This window comes from Mauremys mutica, chromosome 3, assembly GCF_020497125.1.
Source record: "Mauremys mutica isolate MM-2020 ecotype Southern chromosome 3, ASM2049712v1, whole genome shotgun sequence".
In the NCBI taxonomy this organism is placed as follows: Eukaryota; Metazoa; Chordata; order Testudines; family Geoemydidae; genus Mauremys; species Mauremys mutica.
In genome coordinates, this window is record NC_059074.1 from 131,774,215 (window position 1) to 131,793,547 (window position 19,333).

At 38.8% G+C, this 19,333-nt stretch overlaps 1 protein-coding gene across 7 annotated transcripts in view; it reads right to left on the bottom strand.

The window, feature by feature from the left end:
* The window catches only part of SIPA1L2 (signal induced proliferation associated 1 like 2), a 181,115-nt gene that overhangs the window by 160,071 nt on the left and 1,711 nt on the right, over nt 1-19,333 (bottom strand). For all 7 annotated transcript variants that reach the window (XM_045009786.1, XM_045009788.1, XM_045009787.1 and 4 more), the window contains exon 2: nt 14,646-14,720. The gene's annotated coding sequence lies outside the window, so the exon portion shown is untranslated. The remainder of the gene's footprint in view (nt 1-14,645; nt 14,721-19,333) is intronic.

The window sequence follows — 19,333 nt, forward strand, 5'->3', positions numbered from 1 at the left end:
GCTCTGCTACTATTCCAAAGGGATAGTAGCACAGTAGGAAAAGGGAAAAAGCATACCCCCACTATTTTAGATCCTGTATCTGACAAAAATCGTTAATATGGATTTGGCAACTTCAAATGGCATTTCCACTTCAAACGTTACCTTCTGGATAAACTAGGGAGATCTGTTAACATGGGAAATATGGAGTGCGTAATGGCTCTGTGGCAGTATTTCACTACTTTTTATGTAGAATTACCAAAGTGGAATGCACTTAACTTTTAAGCCCCTACTTTGGTGTAGAAATTAAATGGGAATATTTAGTCTTAGCTTTTAAAGATTTCAGGACTTCTGAAACAATTATTAGGATGGCAAAACTGGTTGAATCATCTTTGAGTTCATACATTACTGTGTGAAAAGCTTACATATCAAAGCCCCGATGTAAGCTGAGCAAATGTAATGTACGTCTGGGGCAAAGTGATAAAATCCATATCAAGGGAATAACTTAATTAAGTATTCATGATCAAAGTAGTTTAGGAATTCAAGAACTCATCTTCAAGATGAAATGTGGATTCTGTATTACTTAGGCATACCTTACTGGAAAATTGAGTTTACTAAAGAAACAATGCTCTAACTGGAATTCTCTTTTCCTTATTGAAGCATCTGAAAATGGTTTGGAGCAAGAGAGCAAATTATTGTTCCATTCAGGACAATTCCTCCAGTGATCAAAGGAAAATGTGGTGATATCTGCAAGGATATAACAAGGAGTAGCAAGCCAGATTCAAACTGGGGGTCTCCTTTGCAAAAAGATATGCCCAAAATGCTGCCTTTCAGGTAATAAACCTGCCCTTACCAATTTTTGCTGATTTAACAATCACATTTGAGATTTTAAGAAATTCCCCATTGCAGGAAAAAAAAAATACAAATGGAAAGCCAACCAAGTGCTAGATTACAATTTTACCACTAACTTCGTCTAGGGGGCAGCACACTCGTGTTCTGCCTCACGAACTACAAAGGAGAGGAATTATGCCTCAAAGAAACAGTTCCTTCCTGCTCCTCTTTTGCTACAAGAGCACAGTAGTTTCCTACTCATCCCTATCAGCAGCAATTACGGTTGCCTACCCACATTACCTCAGCTGCACTTGCTGACTTATTAGGAGGTGAAACCAAGGTGCATCCACTTCTCATCCATCTGTTTGAGGAGGAGTTTAGTTAAGTATCAATTAAATAGGTGGTTTAAGGTTGACAACAGTGCTAAGAGGTTATTAGAACTGCCTTTCTAATTAGACAAGAAAAATTCCAGATTAAGTTAAAAGTGGCCTGCAGAGAAACAACTGCTGTCTACTATTTACTCTTGAGTGACACTATTATGCAGTTCTTTTTAATTTAGCTTTCAAACAGAAATTGTGGAGTTGAACGAAGGATACTTGTTCAAATTGATCATTTCAATAAACCTAGGACTTTTAAACAGATATCAGTGCCAATATTTATGATCTTCCAGATTGATTATTAAATATTTTCATAAAAACAATTTTACGTGATCCATTGGTATGCGCTCAATAGTTCTGACACTCAGAATTCATCAACACTTGCTTGTGTGCTTCAAACTGGGGCCAGTATAATAACATGAGTCAATATGCATGGAACAGAGTTGGATAACAGGAAACTAGGAACACACTGTGCTTCAGCCCAACAAGAAAGGCATTGTTGCCACTGAACTCTATGCAAGCCCTAGAAACAGCTCTGAAGTAACTGGGAAACAGCACACATTATCATCAAAATTTGAGAAAATCAGCTTTGTGGAAAACAGCAGAATTAAAGTAGCAGTGCAGAAAAGATTATCCAGAACAGAAAGGGAATACAAGGCAGTTAATGTCTTCCTATCCTGAAACAGTCTGCCAAAAGGTGGACTCACAGGACAAATCTACTACAGGGAGTTGAGTGTTATTGCTAAATTATATTTTCTATTAATAAAAACCTAAACTGACAGATAGCATTCTGCTTGTCAGACATGCAATTTAGCTGCTGAATAAGCAGTGCCAATTCTAGGCCTGTGCTTTCTATTATTATTTGTGTTGCGATATCACCCAAAGGCTCCCATCACATAATGTACCCGTACACAAGTAGACTTAAGTCCATATCCTGAAGAGTTTACAATCTAATTTGATGACAAGACCTAACAATTTTGACAAAGAAAAGGAGGAAGGAAAAAAAGGACAATGAAAATAAGATCTCACGGTTATATGGTTTAGTTACTGCACAATTTGATAGTTCTAAATCAATGAAAGATTTTATTTGTGGGTTTTGTCTTTGTTTTAAAGTAAAACTGCTCCACCACCTAGCCTAGATTCTTGCACATATTACAGCAGAAGTGGATCTTGAGGCAAGAACTGAAGATGAAGGTAGTAACATTCTATGCATAAAGGGCAGAATAGAAAGGTTTGTAGTATTGGCAGAAAAATTAGTGTTAAGGCTGGCATCACTGGAAGAGCAATATGAAAACAGACAAGAACAGGAACCACCAGGAAGCTGTGAAGGACCTTAAAAGGTGAAGAAGAGAAACTTAAAATGTTATGAAGTAGGGAACAGAGCCAAGGGATTCAAACTGGAAGGTGGCTTGGTAAGAGAGTCAAGCCTGGAAAAAAATATCTATATTTTAAGAGGTCTTTAAGGAGTGTGTGCAAGGGAGGTCACAATAATTAAGACAGGTGATAGTGAGGAGCTTAACACAAATTTTAGTTGTGCAAAATTTTGGACATGATGTAGAAGAGGAGGGAGGGTCGGAATGACCCTCGGACTATGTCTCAGTTTCAGGGACAAAAGTGTTGTTGTAAAGAATAATAGAACGCAGTCATGAGGAGGGTTTGAGAGGAAACATGGTATCTAATTTTGGCCATGTTACAGTTAACTACATTGTGATATCCAGGATGTGAGGTCAGAGAGAGAGGTTGAAATATAAGATGGAATGGATAGACAAGTAAGGAGATAGTACAGAAGTGTGGGTAATGCAAGAAACGAACACCATCAGAGTACATGTGACTGGAGGATGGCAATTTGGCAGCAACTTTTGAAATTTATTTTTGTTCAATGTTGGAACCAAAATGTTTTCACAAAAAAATTTCACAAAAAGAATGAGAGTGTGTGTGTTTGTGTCCCCATAGTTAGAGTACTGGCCTGGGATGTTGTGGGAGACACAGGCAGAACAGGGATCTGAACCTAACACAGAGTTTTCATCCAAAAATCACTTCACATTAGGCACAGTGGGGACTTGAATATGGGACTCTCACATCCCAGTGCCTTACCTGCCATGTTAGAGTGTATGTGAGAAAGTCTCTCAGTCTCAAACCTTATTGATGAAAGTTTTTTGGAAACATGCATCTCTGCAAAATATTTCAACATATTTCACCAAAATTTCATTTCAACCAAAATGTTCCAACCAGCTCCACTTCAGAGTATATACTCTGCACAAGTCATCACATATGTGGTTAACAGGAAGAGACCTGTTTAGCGCATTAACAGGTATCAGAAACAAATATTTGATTCTATTAATGAACAGGTTTCATATCACAGTTAAGTTACAAAAGGCAGACATCCATATCCACATAAAAAGGCTCAACAACTGAAGTGTGAATTGCTATGCACGCAAAAGAACATATGTATACATACACATGCATCTCCATTCTCCCCCTTCCTCTTCTCCACCCAGGGACATTTTTCTTACAGGAAGACAATCACACAGCTTTGAACTGTCAGATACTAGAAAAGCTTCTACCATGCTGCGAATCCTGGTAATATTGCAATATTTTATAACTTGAACACAGACTGGCATTTATCAGTGCTTTCCATAGTATTAATCTAGGATGTACATGCTTCACTGTAAGCTTTATTTCTGTAAACTGGCCAATAACTTCTTTTTTTTTTTTTAAGTATAGTTAAGCTTTGTTGAACAGCATATGTAGGGGGGTTGCTGGAATGGGTGCTTTGAGAGAAAATAAAACTTTGTTGGGGAAGCAGCATACCAAGGAGATAATAGTATGAGTCAAGGCCAAAGAGAAGGGGACAGTCTTCATCCAAACCCATATAGTTACTAAGGGGTACAAGGAGACAGTATCAACCTTCTGGAGAAATCTCTGACACTGCCAGTGGTAATAAAGGCACTCAAAATAACCAAATTAGAATATTCTATCTAGTTTATGAGCTCAGAGGAGTAAATTAGCCATCAAATAATCTGTAATAAAATAAAGAAGCTTTGCATGGGATTAGACAGCTGAACAAGTATACCTACTGCTACACTTATTCCAGACTAATCTATGACCTCCTAACAACCACTACCCTTCACACCATCACTATTTTTCCCTCCCCTCTGACTACTGTGGATGTACATTCTCTACAACAGACATGACAGGTTACAATTATCTGTGAGGGATGGTAGGGTTCTGTATTGCTATTCATCATTTTGGAGATTAAAAGCCTAATGGGAAACAGGGAAGGAGAAAAAGCTTAATGTTTCTGTCCCAGGGGACAACAGCATTGTATTATGCATACAAGCCCATTAAAATGGAGTGAGCTGAGTCCTTCATCAGCACAAGTCTTGAAAAGAATGAAAGCCGTTAAGTTTGTGGCCCAGAACCAGGGGGTGAAGCTTCCCTGACAAGAATAAAAAGGCCATTAGTTCAATTAAGTTACAATAATACTTCATTCACCACCAAAGGGGTAGATCCAAATAATTTTATATTAACCAGTCAGGAATGCATTGACAGAGGGTCACCCAGTTTGGTTGGAGCTCCCCATAGAAAGGAGCGGCAAGAAAATCTAAGGAAAGAAATGTGGTCAAACTCTCCTTTCTCCAAAATTCCAAGATGCCACAATCCCCCCTACCCCCCCACACCCCTACCTAAATCCTACGTGACCTTGTGCAAATCACAGTCTCTGTCTCTCCAGCACATTTGCTGGAATTTTACTTATGAGAAATATTTCTGCAGTCTTCCTAAAAATAGGTACCTTTGTTCATTCTCATATTACAGCGCCTACTTAAGACTCAATCTCTTTAGACCAAAAGGAAGGTAAGAGTTGCTTTATTTTTAAAAAGTTATTTGTACATAGAGCACTTCATACACTCAGTATTATAACAGTGTAGATATGTGTATATAAATTCTTACGTTTTGTTTCAGAAACACAATCCCAGTTATAACATATATACCTTGTGTTTTCCCTAGACTTGCAGCTGCTGCATTGGCAAGTGTAATATTGTTCCTCTGCGTATCATGGGTGTATTTTGTTTAAATGGACCCAAGTACTACTATAGCATATTGACAAAATGGACATTTTCAGCAACGAATTCATATTAAAGTAGTGTAGAACAGCTAGTTGTGATGTGCATAATATTCATAGTAAAATACACTATGCATGAAATGTTTTGTTTCTTGTTAATATGCACATGCAAACAAAAATAAAGCAAGGAGGTTCCAGATCAAAATTATGTTAACATTTTACAAAATATTTGGCATCTATAATATAATCTGAATTTGCAAAGCTTAGCATAGATTTTTATATTTTCAACAAATTTACAGCACAGGGTCATTTCAAGGGATATTTTCCACCATAAAAAAACCAACAAGCAGTATATAAAATATAAATGAAAGCTTGACAAATTAAAGTTTGCTTTAATTTCTACTGCATCACTTTGTTAACCTTAGGTATGAAGATTCAGCTCCAACAACTCACCACTATTGTAATAATCCCATGCAGAACAAAAAAGAATTTGACAGAATAAGATTCCATTCTAATTCCACCATCAGTGCCAACACCTAACATTTATAATGTTTGCATACACTAACATGTTCCTCAAAGAAATAAAGGGAACACCCTTAAACTACATGGTACAAATTAGTTTAAAGAACACTGTCTCAAGGTCAACCTGTATCAATAAATACAAAATGTAATAGAGAGACAAGATTACCTTTCTAAATCTAGAGTACCATAAATCCTGGCTGCCCGCAAGACAGTTAGCTGAAATGCATACAGCTGTTATATAATCCACACTCTTCCTCCTCCTCAAACAAAGCTACCAACTGCCAAATGTAATCTAATAATTAGCATATGTAAGGTGAAAGAGATAGACCATGACATCAGTTTATTTGCTTCATAGAATATCAATTGTTTTGAAACAAACCTACAGCCCACTATGACCACAGAAATGCCAAATAAATGGCTACTGAAAAGGAACATACAGCATGGGCTGTAGGAATCCACCCACTTTAAAATGCTAAAGTCTAAAATGAGCAAATAGCATTTATAAAGAAAACCTACCCTTCCAGAAAACTATTGTTGCAGGGTGGGATTCATGTGATTTGAGAATTAACTCCTTTACATGTAATTTCTAAGCATGATATGCTGCAGAAAAACTCAATATAGCTAGCAATCAGAAAATGAAGTGAAATTTCTTAGAACTGAAATAAATTAATAAATAAAGGCAAGCCAAAAGTAGAAGTAGATTGACAGTTCAAATGTCACACAAACTTAATTGGCATCAATCACTAACAATGATAATGAAGATCCCTTTTCTAGGACGTTCAAGAGACCATTGACAAGAGGCAGGATTTCATAAAGAGAAAGCTAAATCCTCCTAGCCTCTAATAAGCTTGCTAGTTAGTTGACATACTTGGCAAGACATGGCAGAAAGTGATAATACCTGCTCCAGCCCACCTCTCCTAGCAAGAATATCTGGCAAAAATATTTACAAACTGAGTTTACATTTTAGTGCAAGGGTGCTTTAGGCAGCTCTGGATCCCCAACCTCTGTTGGTATGCAGCTTTCTCCCCCCTCCGCATGCAATGTAGTTAATCTTGCTTGCTTTCAGGAGGGCAGAGGAGATTAAATAAAGATAAAAGGAATTGGAAGATTTCAAAGAATGATTCCTCTGCCTCCACATCACCTTTTCTTCCTCTCACTGACAAGCTCTGAAAGAACAACTGTGGACATAATCAAAACAGTTTAAGATTATATAGGGGCATGAAGAGACCTGGGCTTCTTAAAAAAAAAATTGACCTTAGAGTATGCAATTCATTCAGAAGAGGAAAAAAATCACTGTACCAGGCTCTGGTCAGATTACTAGTCTAAATGACAAACAAACAAAAACCTGAATTCCATCAGCTGTAGATGAAACTGAGATGGTAAACTATTAAGCACTGTTCACAGTAAAAGAATGTTTACCTCATTGACTTGGTGGGCTCTTAACAAGAGTAGATGAAGTACTTGTGGGACTGCTATTTTGAAACCAGACACCTTTCCCTCTCCCTTTGCAAAGAGACAGGGCACAGAGCCTGCTGGGTTAAGCAGTCCAGGTCAGCTTCCAAGAGATTATTTTAAACTGTCTGCATTTTTTAGATAGGGACTGGATGCGACAGGCTACCCAAGAAAAGACCAAATAAAACAAAAGGTCATCTGTATCATATTATCAATATTTTAGGACTAAAAGTATTGAAGACAAATGCTTAGACATTTCTGTAGGCAATGTAAAAACTCTAGGAAGCAGAAAGTTTAATGAGACATATTACACTCTAGCAGTGGTACAGTTACTCCATCCATTCTCACCATGACAAGATGTTACCCAACCTAATGAAACTTCTCAGTTAAACTAAGGAGCCACAGCCTGCAAAAGTTACCTACCTACATGAAGACTAAGCTTACTAGTCAGGATGAAAGATACCCGGTGCCACTACTCCTCAAAGTCCCCTGTAGTTTGAAGGATTAAATATTAAATAAAAATAAGACAACCATGTTATTGAAACACATTGTCAACCAAGTTTCTATAGAATCTTTTAAAAATATGAAATTTGTGCCTACCTTTTGTTCCATCTCCTCTCTGACTACACTCTAGTTTCAATTTTCTTTCTTGTGAAGTGTCTTTTCCTGCATCATTTTCAGTTCATCTCCACTCATTTACATCTCCTTTTCACCCGATATTATGTGTTCTATTTTCTACCATATATATTTACGGGGAAATTGGAGACAAAGAAAAGTCTGTACCTCTCAATGGCATAATTTTCCTTTATAATTTGTCCCCCCAACTCACCACATATCATTCTGGCACCAAGTAGAAGAAACCTCCAAGAATACATTATTGTGCCAGTCTTCAGTTCTATCCTCAGGTGCCTGAAGTAATTAATTATCTCACATATTTCATTGATATTTGTTCTCACATGAATTACCAAACAGAAAATTCCCTTCAATTAATGTAACTCATTGCAATAGTTATCCTTCAACACTTAAAAAAACCAGCATACCACCCTTTTACTTGTATCTGGATCACAGATATATTAGAATCACTGTTCTGAACATCTCGTTTTTCCTTTTCTTTCTTTCTGGGGACTTCCCTCCACTCCTTTTTCCTGATCACTGGTCTGTATACTGTTCACCTCCAATCTGTTCTCAATCTGCACCTTCCGTTCATTTGCCGCCTCCTCCCCATAGGCAAAATACATATCATCAAGGACTCGGCTGAAGGGCTCTATAGATGTTTGACTACCAGGAAGAGTAGTAAGAAGAGCAAAGGACTTCTTTGGTCCTCCATAGCCATTATTTCCATTGTTTCCAATTGCGATCTCTTAACCAGTTCCTTACTTCATGTTTCGTCCACCTGTGCTTCCTCAGTTTCTCATCCTGATTACAACTTCCACTCTACTGTGTGTGTGTCTTTTCTTCTGCTACTAATTATTTGTATCATGGTAGCATGAAGGGAGTCCCAGTCATGAACCAGGATGCCACTGTACAAACAGAACAAACAGTCCCTGCCCCTATCGAAAGGAAACTAGGCTGCTCTTGATATAAATGTAGCACTCTTGTTATTCATTTAGGAAAATGAATATTGTACAACTTTCATACTTCAGTACTTTGGGCCCTTTAATACCTATTCATACGTCAGTTTCTCTGAGGTCATCTCTTAACTTGTTGGGAAATTCTTCTGAGACCTCTTACTTAGTAACAGAATTAACAGAATCAGGGCTTTATGTCACAATAATAATAATAATAATAATAAAAATAATAATTCTGCAATGGTGATTTCAATACACATATGTATGAGTCCAAAGTTTAAACCATTCTACTTAGTGAAATGAAATTTTTGAATAATCTGAATTGCTTTACCTTGACCACAATACTCTTTCTAAACTGGCCAAAATATGAATGAAATAAAAAGATTGATTTTAAAAAAATCATTCTTTATTCATTACAAACTGCAAGTGCTGAAAATGTACAATTTCTGCTGTGTGTGCTTGCGGGAGAAGGGGAGGGGCAGTGTTCACAAAGAAACAGGGAAAAGAAAACACTTATGAAAACAGGAAAGTGTGATTGTTAATACTATAGAAATTGTCAGACTGACTCAGAAGCAGGTATAAAACCTAAAATGACATAACTAGATTTCAAGCCTACACTGTCCCTTTAATACAAAATATGAGAATTCATTTAGAAGAGGGGAGGGAGAGTGGAAAGGGCTCAGAAGTTTATTTCAACAACTGGCTGGAATGAAAGAGGAAAGAAATGCAAAAATTGGATACTTAACTTTTGAGACACTTCAATGCTAAGAAGATGGGGAGACCCTCAGAGATTGATACAAACACAGATATTCTAAAAATGTGAGCATTTTCTTTTCTCGCTCACTCCTAAAATAAACTGTAAGGTTGTGGTCCACCTATCTGAACTAATGTTTAGTCTTAAATCAACATATGTTTTATACCATTTGTCTTGGATTTTCTTACAAACTTGATAGATTTTTGGCCTTAGACTGATCTTGGGCTATTCAGTCATCCATTCTCAAACACAAAAGCTGGGAATTCTCCCATGTCTCTTTTTGATAATCTAAATTGAGTTAAGAATCAGGGGAAGGCACAACAACTTTGCCTCCTCTACTAAAAGCAGAGGGAAAGCTCTCCTGTTCTCCATCCCCCAGCACTCAGGAAACACTGTTATCCCAGAACTATACTTCTGTCCCCATTATCTCTTCCACCACATGATGCAGGAATCCCACATGATGGTCTGTTAAAATACAAGAGATTTCATTGTCACTCTTTTGGAATAACCTGCATAAAACTCATTTGTGAGTACTGCACTGCTTCAAACTCATACAGATAAAACATACAGTACTTGATAATGTAGTATCTCAGATTATACACAGATATATACACATACAAGCCACAGAATGTGTGTATTACACATTTTGTTTTAAAAACAATCTACAGCAAGTGTTCTACTAAACCATCAAGAAAGTAATATAGACAAAATGTAGGAAGTTTAAGTAACGTAGTATATATCAGCATTGTATGCTCAAGTAAGTTATTAGGGAGGAAGGGATAGCTCAGTGGTTTGAGCATTGGCCTGCTAAAACAAAGGTTGAGAGTTCAATCCTTGAGGGGACCACTTAGGGATTTGGGGCAAAAATCAGTACTTGGTCCTGCTAGTGAAAGCAGGGGGCTGGACTCGATGACCTTTTGGGGTCCCTTCCAGCTCTGTGAGATAGGTAAGTTTTATACAAATACACAAAACATAAGTTCCATTGGTTAATAATCTCAGGTCAAAACTCCAAATTTCCAACACATCCAGTCCTGAAGATAAACAGTAATATCATTACCATCTGTAACTTTGCTAGGATCGTTACACGTTATCATTTCAGTTAATCTCTCTATGCATCATAGATTTTTTTTAAAAGAGAGAATGTTAAGTGACAAAATTTATCCCCAGCATACTGTACCGCAAGCCCCAGGGAAGTCAAAGGAATTATAATGGGGAAGAATTTAGCCAAAAAATGTCTAAAATCCTGTTAAAGTGAAAAGTTTTTCTATACATTCCCATAAGGAAATATTTTCCGAAGAAGTGCTTATTCAGGGAAGAAAGAGACGTGAGAGTACACGCTTTAATGAAGCAGTCATTTCTCTATTGTGCTGCAGGGAGCATTTGCTGACCAGATGGTAATCAGATGCTGTGTTCAGCCAGCATGAAGTACTACTTAACTAGGGCTATGTGCTAGAATTATAAAACAACCCATTGCACTAGATTTGGACCAGATCAAGAAGTTTACACAGTAAGGGGCCACAAAAACAAAGTGACTGCATCACCTTTCATTCCTTTCACAGCAAATATCAGCCTGTCTCAATTCTTTGGCAAGTGCAGTTTCCTAAGATTTTGTAGAGGCAGTCTAATTAGCTCTTACAAAGACCTCAATTTTTCAGCATCCTGGTGCTGCTTTCAATTTTTGGTCATGTCAGGTCTTTTCCAAGGAACAGTCACTTATCCCAGCTGAAGATCTGCAAAGTCACCATAATTATAATTTGATTTTTTACTTAGCCAGCACACTAGGAATGCAATCATTCTTCATTATAATGAGATTTGGCAATCATGCCTCAAAACTACTGCACTCATATATTTACAATCTTTAATAAGGGCAAACTGCCAAATTACAAATTTCAACAAGCATTACGTTTTACCTGTACCTGTAGTTACACAATCAAATGACTCCATTTGGTGTTTTAACCACACCCATCAAAACTTCATTAAGAGTTGTTCAGCATTAAGAAAACAGTAGTTAGAAGCAACTGTTTGTTATATCAAATCGTAAGCACTCAAGTTTAAAAGTATATCATATAGGGTTGCTAGGCATCCAGTTTTCGGCTCTTAGGTGCAGGGGTGGCCGGGGCAGTGATGTGTCTGCCCATTGCTCCTACCCCAAGCACTGGATCTGCAGCTCTCATTGGTCATAAACCAGGGGTCAGCAACCTCTGGCACGTGGCTTGCCAGGGTAAGCACCCTGGTGGGCCAGGCCAGTTTGTTTACCAGCCGCGTTGGCAGTTTCGATGGACCGCGGCTTTCACTGGCCGCAGTTCGCCGTCCCAGGCCAATGGGGGTGGTGGGAAGCTGCAGCCAGCACATCCCACGCCACTTCTCGCCACCCTCATTGGCCTGGGACAGCGAACCGTGGCCAGTGGGAGCCGTAGTCCGCCAAACCTGCTGATGCAGCAGGTAAACAAACTGGCCCAGCCTGCCAGGGTGCTTACCCTGGCGAGCCGCGTGCCAGAAGTTGCCAACCCCTGTCATAAACCATGCCCAATGGGAGCTGTGGGGATGGCACCTGTGGACGGAGGCAGCGCCCGGAGCTCCCTGGTCGCCCCTCCACCTAGGAGCCAGAGGGACATGCCAGCCACTTCCAGGAGCTGCCCAAGGTAAGTGCTGCCCAGAGCCCACATCCCGAACCCTCTCCCACTCCCAAAACCCCTGCCCCAGCTCAGAACCCCCTCCTGCACCCTAAACTCCTCATTTCTGGCCTCACCCTGGAGCCCACACCCCCAGTCCAGAGCCTGTCCCCCATCCCAACCCCCTGCCCCAGCCCTGAGCCCCCACCTGCGCCCCAAACCTGTCATCCCCAGCCCCACCCCAGATCCTGCTCCCCTAGCCGGAGCCCTCACCCCCTACCACACCCCAATCCCCTGCCCCAGCCTGGTGAAAATGAGCGAGTAATTAAAGGGGGTGAGAGCGAGTGATGGAGGGAGGGGGCATGCAGTGAGCAGGTGTGGGGCCCCAGAGAAGGGATGGCGCAAGGGTGCTCAGTTTTCCGCAATCAGAAAGTTGGCAACCCTAACATTATATGAAAGGCAAAGAGGAAGAATGTTAAGATTGAAATAAATAGGAGAAAATTCTAGTTTGGCAAAATTGAAGGAATGCAAGGACACTGAGTAGACATAGATATGGCTGTATCTCTCTCTCTCACACACACAATTTCATCTCCTTTTGTAATATCCTATTTGTAATACCCTCTTTGAAAATGAAGCATCTTCCTTACCACTTTTCTTCTTTTCCAGTTAGAGAAGTATGTCCTTGTTCATGGTCTATCATTAGCATCAGCACTATTCCAACAGTTAGCTCCTAACAAAGGAAGTACTGGGCCATACAAAATTGTTTTTGGCATTGAAATGAAAATAATGGCTCTCCAATTTGTTAGGTGGAAATTAAAAGCCATTGATTTCAATGAGCAAAGGGGGCTTGAAACTTGCAGGATCTGGCCTTGTGAAATGAATTTTGAGGACAAGTATTTCTGATTCTTTAAAGTATGGTTCTACTCTAAAACGTTACCATCAGTGATGCACTGAAGGGAGCTCCCAAGGACCCTTTCTTAAAATCTCTTCCACCAAGTACAATGGAAAGTTAAGATGATTTCCCTGTCTCTTTTGGAGTTCACACCTTCCCTGCTGACTGTTAAGTCATCTCTGCTTGAGAGGATTTATCCCTGTGGCTCAAAAATACTTCTGGATTTTTTGGCTTTGAGTTGACCAGAATATTGGAGTAAAGTAACAAAATCCCTGTGGAAAATACCAACAATCCCCAAAATGAACACTCTATTATATAACTATCAATACATTGAATATATTTTTCAGAAACTTTTATAACAAGTGCTGCTGCTTAATATAAGTTGGCCCGGTGCCATGTCCTCCCTCTTTGGCTATAGTTTTGAGAGTTTTTATTTAGAGAGGAAGATAAATTAATAGATTTCACAGTCCTTCCTCCTTCCTTCCTGCAAGCGCCCCACCTACACACACACACACACACACCCCGCCTCCCCACTGAACACAGGGTTTAATCATAAGGAAATTTTTTTTGTAGGAGCCCCTTATGAATGCATTAACAGCACATTACTGACTATTCTGCAAACAGCACTTTTACTCCACAAATCAGTTCCTTGTGTATTTTGAAAGTCTTATCAACTAATGGTAATGAGTAAAGTATGATTCCACTGCTTATTACCCCATTAGTACTCAGAATCCAAATCTGGTAATTGTAAGAAAGCAAGAGCTCAATTCTATTCTCTGAGGCATAAACAGGATTGTTTACTAAGCTCCAGATACATTAGTGTGAATCTGTGGAAAACAATGACACTGCACAGGTGTCACTGAGACCATTTCTAGCAATGATATATGAAAAGGAAAGAACCCAGCTTAACTTTCAAAATCCAACTGAGTCTTCAGTGCTGGCTGTTACAAAACCATTTTTATTTGCAAAATCGAGTACAATCTGATAAGAAAGTCATTGAGTGAGAATAATGTCAGGATATTTCAATATTTTTTTTTAAGCAGTCACTTTTAGAGTATGATAGATACTTTTAGAGTATTAAACCTTACCTAATCAAATGATAACAGTTTAAAGACTAGCCCATGAATGGTTTTAACTTCTTGAGTAACCAAAAAAAACCCAAACCACCTTTTAATCATTAATTTAATTTTATAGCTGTCTCCTTTACTGAACAGGAAAGAGAATTAAATAATTTACCAACAAATTTTATAACCCCAAACAAACTTCTGTTTAGAACCTAGTAAGTCAAAAATTAGAGCAATGGCCAAACTTTCTAAAACTACAGCCTCAAGTTCGAAGTGCAACAAAATTCATTTGCACATTCAAGTTGTTTACTTGCATGCACAAATTTGTATTTGCATGCACACATGTAGATGCATGTGTGAATGCATTTCTTTTGTGGAGACTTTAGCTTTTTAAAAGGTGATTAATATATTTTTTCAAAGGTGACTAAGGGTTTTCCAAACAAATTTAAAATTAGACTGGAGCATATTACATCATTCATTTAGATAGCCTGGTTGTGAAATCACTACCCTCAACAGATTAACAGGTATGCTTACCTTTGGTTATAAGGGTTCCAAAAGTATGCCTTCTCACTTCCCTGTTTACTGATACAGGGAACAATGAAGAGGAGCCTGGAAGTCAAATGAGAAACCCTTATTTTTAATATGAAGGCACTCAACATGTATATCAATAGCAGGCATACATAAAATCAATATTCTATATCTTAAACCAGTGGTTCTCAAACTTTATTGCACCGCGACCCTCTTCTGAGAACAAAAATTGTTATATGACCCAGGAGGGGGGACTGAAGTCTGAGCCCACCCAAGCCCTTCCACCCAGGCCAGGGTGGGCCAAAGCCGAAGCCCAAGGGTTTCAGCCCCAGGCAGTGGGGGTCTGTAACCTGAGCCCGGGGCAGTGGTGCTCAGGCTTCAGCTTCAGCCCTGGACCCCAGCAAGTCTAACACTAGCCTTGGCGACCCCATTAAAACCAGTCACGACCCACTTTGGGATCCTGACCCACAGTTTGAGAACTGCTGTCTATTTAACATAGAACAATAATCTACATACACAAATATGGAAATATAGCACTGAATGGTAAGAAATCAGTACAACTGTTTCATATCCTATATGATTTATTGCTACACCCTCTTGGGTGTAATTAATATGCTAAAACGTGGTAATTATTCCTGCCTACAAAATGTTGAGGAATTTAACTTTGATTCCTGGAGACAAAAAGCAATTTGTTGAGATATTAATGAAAAAAATCCACATTCTATACATTCCAGTGCCTAGACATACTGGAATGTATAGAATGAAAGAATATTTCTATATGAAAGAAGCTAGAACAAGAACATTTTACATAGGTCTGTTTAGCCAATCAACACACAGAAGTGGAATACAAACTAACATTCCATAAAAAGTGGCTGGACCCTTTCTAATCTATATCTGTATTAACAGAATTGCAATACAGATATTGAATGCGCTCCCTAGATATTAAAATAGACTTTTATATGCAGTTTTACACCTATATAGTAAAACACAGCAGGAACAGATGTGGCTGCCTAAACTAAATGATCAGTGCAGGATTAAAAGAAACACTACTGTTATAGAATAGTGAACATAATTAATTTCTTATTTACTAAAAATCCATGCAAGCAGGCTATATAAAGCCTCCTAATCATAAATTTACTGCATTTAGATATGGTAGACAGCAGTTGTATGTATATATAGTAACTCCTTGCTTAACGTTGTAGTTATGTTCCTGAAAAATGCAACTTTAAGTGAAATGATGTTAAGCGAATCCAATTTCCCATAAGAATTAATGTAAATGGGGGATGGGGTAGGTTCCAGGGAATTTTTTTTCAGACAAAAAACTATATATTATATAGATATACACACAGTATACGTTTTAAACAAAAAATTTAATACTGTTCACAGCTATGATGATTGTGAAGCTTGGTTGAGGTGGTGAAGTTAGCGGGTGGAAGAGGGAGGGATATTTCCCAGGGAATGCCTTGCTGCTAAATGATGAACAAGCACTCGGCTGAGCCCTCAAGGATTAACACATTGTTGTTAACGTAGCCTCTCACACAAGGCAGCACGAACACGAGGGAGGGGAGACAGCATAGCAGACAGAGACAGGCACACACCTTGTGTGGGGGGGGAGAGAGAGAGAGATGCACACTCCCCCTTAAAGTAAGCTGAACCACTCTTAAGTACATTGTCTTTTTAAGTGGATCAGGAAGTTGAGACAGCAGCTGCTGCCCCAAGCTCTCTATGTCTCTCTCTGTCCGTGTCCCCTCCCTGCTCTATATGGAGAAGGGGTAAGCGGGGTGCAGGAGCAGGAAGGAGGGGGACACCCTGACATTAGCCCTCTCCCTTCCTCCCCGCACAGCAAGCAGGAGTCTCTGGAAGCAGCACCAAGGCAGCGGGCAGGAGCAGCACATGGCAGTGGGGGGAGGGACAGCTGAACTGCCAGCAATTTATATCCTGCTGGGCGGCTGCAGCACAGGAAACTTAGGGGAGTGGGGAGCTGATGGTGGGCTGCCGGTCCACCCTTGTTACAAGCCCCCACCAGCCAGTTGTAACGGGCTGCTCTTCCTGCAAGCAGTGGACAAAGCAGGCAGTTGCCAAACGACGTCAGAAGGGAGCATTGCATAATTTTAAACGAGCATGTTCCCTAATTGATCAGCAATGTAGCAATGAAACAACGTTAACCGGGACAACTTTAAGTGAGGAGTTACTGTACTAGGGGAGAACAAAATACCATCTGAGGGCCAGTGACAGTCTCCAGTTGCCTTTTCCCTAAAGCATAGTTTACACTTAAAAGTTTGTCAAAATAGCTATTCTGGCAAAACCCTCCTAGTATGGACACAGTTTTATGCCATCAAAAAAGTGTTTTTTCCCTTATAGCTTATACCAGTTGGGTCAATAAAATCAGCTATACTGGGAAAAGCACTTTTTGTCAGCTTAACTGTGTCTACACTGGGGATTTTTGTGACAAAGGAATAGCACAAAAGTAAAACCCTTGATCTAACAAAACAAAACAAAAAAGGCAGCACACCCCTTGATGTCAATTGTTTTAATGTAGACTAGGCCTAAGTGAAGTTTGAGGATCAAAGGCAGGTAGCTTTCTGTTGGTTAGGTTTTTTTTAGAATCTCTGATAAATTCTAATGTAACCCTGGTGCTGAGCCCCTTTCTCTGGTGCTCCCCTTTTTTTTACTAAAAAAACAGCTTATGAATAAGTATATACAGTATATATTATAGATTTATAGAAAGACACCTTCTAAAAACATTAAAATAAATTACTGGCACATGAAACCTTAAATCAGAGTGAATAAATGAAGACTCGGCACACCACTTCTGAAAGGTTGCTGACCTCTGCAAGAGAGGCTCATACACTAAACTTCAGAGGTCCTAAATTCAATCCTGCTGGCTGCTTACCGGGATCTGTTGGCATTATATTAACATGCAGAAGCATGGAAGACCATCAGAAGTACATTAAATAGAGTAACTTCAACCAAAAAATGTGTATAGAGTAAAAGTACATGAAAAATAGATGTTGCCAAGTTTTAAACAACACTGGTATATATCAGACTATATAGTAAAAAGTAGGACTGACTGGCAAAATTAGTTCTCTCATCTGTAATTTTGCTCATAGAATGATCCACTTCTCTGGACTGACGTCTAAACTCATGAGTATTTCTGTCCAGCCCAGCAGAATGGGGCAAAATTCCTCTGAAAGCTTTCCCTGCTACTGTGTTTGCTATACCAATTACACACACCCCAGTCAAATGCTTTCAAAACTAGATAACAGTGTAAACTGAACACACGCATATACATAAAAGCATGGTATTGATATCAGTGTAACATATGTAACTCTGTTCCAATTTAAATAAAGACAAAAGAGAATCATAGACTAAGCCAAGTATACACAGAATATGTGATAAGCATAGGGAGGATCTGTCCAAATTAGTAAGAGAAATCAAAATGAGAGGTAAGAAAACTAATTCCGCAATACAATTCACTGCTCCCAGAAATTACAATTCATGGGAAATAGCAAACAGTGACCATCACCCAATCACCATATAGAGAGAGTAATAAAAGTGAACACATAGTCATTACAAATAAAGAAAAAGTTGGTGTGAGTCAAACAAAAAAAGACCACTGAGAAACCCTCTCAGAATAGAATTAACCTGAGACTAAAAATATATTATAAACTGTTCAATTAGCTTTGAATTCAAAAGTTATTTTCCCAGAAGAAACAGCTTTATCTCTATACATATATTGTATACAAATATATTATTTAATACAAATCTTCATCTTAAAACATATTGAGAGCAGTTTAAAAGATGTTACTAAAAATTTGTTTCCAATACAATATAGCAACAGTTTTGCAATGCTTAAAAAAGAATGCATAGATAACCACAATGCAGTTTTGCAAACGCTCACAATTGTATCACAAGTCTTGCAGTGCTTGAGGTTTCTCTGAAAGCCCCAGATCCTAGAGGCATGTGATTACCTGAGAATCTCAGCTTTTACCTTTTTTTAAATTGTCATTTTGGGTAAGTCCCTAGCCTTCATTAGTTGGAGAAAAAAATTGAAAACATGACCTGAATTTACTCTAAAGGCTCAGATGCCAGAAATCTAAGATAGAAATCCTTTTTTATTTTAATTGTATGATTTTCAAGACAATATCTTCTTTTTTTTAGCCCTGACTCATTGATTTCTAAATGTTTCAGGCTAGCAAGTTTCCTCCTTCCCACATGATACATTGAGGTTTTTCCATGCAGTGCATACTTCTAGAATGTGCCCCAAATCTCAAAGAAGGCTCCTAGATTGCCGATTTTTGTGCTGGAAAAATGGCATCAATTAATTATCTGGTGAAGTAGTAGATTATGTAGCTTTTTATGAGACTGCCAACCATGAGACAAGCATTAGACTTCCTCCACAGGTTAGAATATTTTTATCTAAAACTCATCCAGAATACTTCCTGAGAATGAAAGTTTATTTTAAGTGGGTATGATTAAAAAGAAAAGGAATTAACTACTCTAGATTAAGCTTATTGATCCACAAGCATTTTAGGACTGGTCTACAGAATCCCTTACTCAGAATATTGATAAGCATCTACAATTGAAATAAAAGAACCCTCACGGCTGTTCCGCTACAGCTCTCCCGCTGACAAAACACTTCCACCCCCAACAAGAAGAGATAACATTGTCGGCAGGAGAGCACTCCTGCTGAC